The sequence below is a fragment of the Pan troglodytes genome, chromosome 1 (genome assembly GCF_028858775.2).
Source record: "Pan troglodytes isolate AG18354 chromosome 1, NHGRI_mPanTro3-v2.0_pri, whole genome shotgun sequence".
In the NCBI taxonomy this organism is placed as follows: domain Eukaryota; kingdom Metazoa; phylum Chordata; class Mammalia; order Primates; family Hominidae; genus Pan; species Pan troglodytes.
This window is the reverse complement of record NC_072398.2, coordinates 19,619,442-19,624,058: the sequence shown is the minus strand read 5'-3', so window position 1 is coordinate 19,624,058 and position 4,617 is coordinate 19,619,442. Positions and strand designations below refer to the sequence as shown.

The 4,617-nt window shown below is 45.3% G+C and overlaps 1 pseudogene; it reads left to right on the top strand.

The window, feature by feature from the left end:
- Window positions 1–948: 948 nt before the first annotated feature.
- Window positions 949–1,430, top strand: LOC107974255 (non-histone chromosomal protein HMG-17-like; annotated as a pseudogene).
- Window positions 1,431–4,617: the final 3,187 nt, after the last annotated feature.

The window sequence follows — 4,617 nt, the reverse complement described above, 5'->3', positions numbered from 1 at the left end:
TTTGGTTAAGGGCTACTCAACCTGTACTACATATATGAATCTGTAGGATGCATTTAAAGTAGTCATCAGAAGAATAGCAATAGCCTTAAACATTTATGTAAATAGAAGTAAAACAGGCTGGGCACTGTGGCTCACATCTGTAATCCCAGCACTTTGGGAGGCCAATGCAGGCCGACTGCTTGAGCCCAGGAGTTCGAGACCAGCCTGGGCAACATAGTGAGACACCTATCTCTTTAATTTAATTTAATTATTTATTTATTTATTTATTTATTTATTTATTTATTTGAGACGGAGTCTCGCTCGGTCGCCCAGGCTGGAGTGCAGTGGCGCGATCTCGGCTCACTGCAAGCTCCGCCTCCCGGGTTCACGCCATTCTCCTGCCTCAGCCTCCCCAGTAGCTGGGACTACAGGCGCCCGCCACCACGCCCGGCTAATTTTTTGTATTTTTATTAGAGTCGGGGTTTCACTGTATTAGCCAGGATAGTTTCGATCTCCTGATCTCGTGATCCACCCGCCTTGGCCTCGAGAGTGGTCTTGCTCTATCACCCAGGCTGGAGTGCAGTGGCACGATCTCGGCTCACTGCAGCCTCTGCCTCCCAGGTTCAAGCAATTCTCCCACCTCAGCCTCCCGACTAGCTGGGATTACAGGGGCATGCCACCACGGGGTTACAGGGGCATGCTACCACGCCCGGCTAATTTTTGTATTTTTAGTAGAGATGAGGTTTCACCATATTGGCCAGGCTGGTCTCGAACTCCTTACCTCAGGTGATCCACTGGCGTCGGCCTCCCAAAGTGTTGCGATTACAGGCGTAAACCACCGCACCCAGCCGTCTTTTTTTAAATTTTAAATTAAAAAATATATAACAATTTTTAAAAGAAAACAATAAAAATTAATGAATTGTATTCTCAACCCAAATAGCCAGAAAAAGAACCAAAAAGTAAATCAAAAGAAAGCACAATGTGAAGAAAAAGAGGCGAGAACGACCCCCGGACCAACCAAAGCCCGCGCGCCGCTGCATCCCGTGCCCACGCCCACGTCCCGCTGCCGTCGCCGCCGCCGCCGAGATCATTTCCAAGAGAAAGGCTGAAGGGGATACTAAAGGAGGAGATAAAGCCCAGGTGAAGGACTAACCACAGAGTAGATCCGCGAGGTTGTCTGCTAAACCTGCTCCTCCAAAACCAGAGCCCAAGCCTAAAAAGGCCCCTGCGTAGAATAGAGAGACAGTACCCAAAGGGAAAAAGGGAAAAGCTGTTGCTGGCAAGGAGGGGAATAACCCTGCAGAAAACGGAGATGCCAAAACAGACCAGGCACAGAAAGCTGAAGGTGCTGGAGATGCCAAGTAAAGTGTGTGCATTTTTGATAACCGTGTACTTCTGGTGACTGTACAGTTTGAAATACTATTTCTATCAAGTTTTATAAAAATGCAGAATTTTGTGTTAATTTTTTATTATTATTATTTTTTAAGCTATGTTGTTAGCACACAGAACACTTCATTGTTGTTTTGTTGGGGAGGGGCATATGTCACTAATAGAATGTCTCCGAAGCTGGATTGATGTGGGGAAAACACCTTTCCCTTCTAGTTTTGAGAGACTTCCTCTTGGCTCCCAGGAGGAGGGATTCCTGGACTTTGACACACACGGCCACCTTGGCACAAAAGCCTTGTGGTATGGAAAAACAAATACGTCCTTATGTCCTCTTCTCCCTTTCCATCTTTCAGCATACACTTAACTCCCTTAAGCCCAGACATCCGTTAGGACCTACCCCCAGTCATTGGTTACCAGTGTGTCAGGCAACCTGGACTTTCCAGTGATGCCACTGAGGTGGCACCTGTCAAAAGAGCAGTGGTTCCATTTCTAGACTGTGGGTCTTCAGAAAAATTCTGCCATTGTCATTTCACTTCCTGAAAGTCAGGGTTGGCTTGTGAAAAGTTGTTAAACAACATGCTAAACACGAAATGTCAACCCTCACTCTAAACTTTCCCTGTTCAGAACATCAGATGAAGACTTCACTGGGTTTTATAGTGGCTTTCTGATTTTTGGTAGGCCATTGAAGAAGGGAGTTTGAAAGTTGTTGTATACTGTTAACGATTGTCTGCCCATGTCCTGCCTGAAATATCATGATTGCTTATGGAAAGTATTTTTAATAAAGCTGGATACAGTTTGGCTTGGGAAAAAAAAAAGAAAGCACAAGGAAGGGAATAATGAAATAAAAGCAGAAACTAATGAGATGGAGAATAGAGAAATAGCAGACAAAATACTGTTTAAACAAAATACTGTTTTTTGGGAAATAAAAACAACAAAGCATTCAAACCATTGACTTAATTAATAAAAAAAGGAAGAAAGACCAAATGAAGTCATGTGCTACAAAACAACAACATTCTGGTTAACAATGGATGACATACAGAACAGCGGTCCCATAAGACTGTAACATCATAATTTTTTTTTTTTTTTTTTTTGAGACGGAGTATATCTCTGTCGCCTAGGCTGGAGTGCAGTGGTATGATCTCGGCTCACTGCAACCTCTGCCTTCCGGGTTCAAGCAATTCTCCTGCCTCAGCCTCCCGTGTAGCTGAGATTACAGGCACTTATCATACCCGGCTAATTTTTGTGTTTTTAGTAGAGACGGAGTTTCGCCATGTTGACCAGGCTGGTCTCGAACTCCTGACCTCAGGTGACCCAGCTGCCTCAGCCTCCCAAAGTGCTGGGATTACAGGCATGAGCCACCGTGCCCGGCCATGTAACACAGTATTTTTACTATTCTTTTTCTATCTTTAGGTATCTATCTTTAGATACAAAAATACCATTGTGTTAAAATTGCCTACAGCATCCAGTACAGTCACATGCTGTACAGGTTTATAGCCTAGGAGCAATAGGCTATACCATAAAGCCTAGGTATGTAGTAGGTTATATCATCTAGGTTTGGGTAAGTGCACTCTATGTTTGCACAGTGAAATTGCTTAATGATGCATTTCTCAGAATGTATCCTTGTTGTTAAGTGACACGTGACTTCCTTTTTTGTAGAGTAGGAGTCTCATTATGTTGCCCAGGCTGGTCTCAAACTCCTGGGCTCAAGTGATCCTCCCACCTGGAGCTCCCAAAGTGCTGAGATTACAGGCATGAGGCACTGTGCTCATATCTGTATGATGAGCATATCTTATGAAACCTCATAGAGATTTGCATATCTGCAAAATAAGATATGATGAGGGAGAAATACTTGTTGAGAAGAAATTTATAAAACCGTAAGAGGGCTGGGCCAAGTGGCTCATGCCTATAGTCCTAGAACTTTGGGAGGAGGGCAGATTGCTTGAGCTCAGGAGTTCGAGACCAGCCTGGGCAACATGGCAAAACCCTATCTCTACAAAAAATACAACAAAAATTAGCTGGACCTCGTGGTGTGCACCTGTAGCCCAGGAGGTTGAGGCTGCAGTGAGCCAAGATTGTGCCTCTGCACTCCAGCCTGGGTGACAAAGTGGGACCATTTCCCCCCCCGCAAAAAAGAAAATCAGAGACATTTTGCAAATCACGATGTACATACATTTGAAAATGTTCATGAACTAGATAGTTATATAGGAAATCACAGTTCACCAGAATTTTCTAGTGATAGAAAACATAAGCAGACCAATTTCTTTTTTTCTTTTCTTTTTTTTTTTTTTTTTGAGATGGAGTTTCACTCTTGTTGCCCAGGCTGGAGTGCAGTGGCGCGATCTTGGCTCACTGCAACCTCTGCCTCCCAGGTTCATGCAATTCTCCTGCCTCAGCCTCCCGAATAGCTGGAATTACAGGCACCCGCCCCCATGCCCGGCTAATTTTTGTACTTTTAGTAGAGACGGGGTTTCTCCATGTTGGCCAGGCTGGTCTCAAGCTCCTGACCTCAGGTGATCCGCCCGCCTTGGCCTCCCAAAGTGCTGGCATTAAAGGAGTGAGCCACTGCACCCAGCCTATATGCCTTAGTTCTAAACCAGCATTTTAGAGAGAAACACTAGAGGCATGTTTATTAAAATCAGGAACAGGAAAGGGCACTGAGTGTCCATGAAGATGAGCCCATGTGTGGCATCCATCTCTGGCAATATGGCCAGTCCATTTATGTGCCTATGTTTCCACTCCTGGGGTGGCTGATGACAAGGGCTGGCTAATGTCAACAGGGGGAGTCACTTTGTCTGTGCAGTTATCGGTGCGTCTTCAGAGGTGGATGCTTTCTGCTGAGCACAGCATGTACTTCAGAGATCATCCCTCTTTTTACCCATTCCCATATGCCCACCCAAATGCCTTTTCCCCAGACCTCCATGTCCCTGGCCTTCCAGATTCCTGACACAGGTCACTTGCTGCTTCCCATGAGTCCAGATGTATTTTTTTATCTTGGGCTGCTTTTCTTTCTACACAACACACATACCCAGGTGCATGCTCAATGTTTTGCCCCTTGGGAAGGGTTCCTGTCTCCACTGTCTTTCAAGGTCACCCCAGAGTGTGGCTACAGTGGCGCTGCCATCCATCTGTGGCTTGAACTTACTCACTGAGCCAACCCAAGATAAGTCAATTTTGCGCATTTTCTTCCTGCTTCAACTGGTTGTATGAGACCCTCCCCTCTTTGCATATGGCCATTAGTGTAAGTTGAGGGAG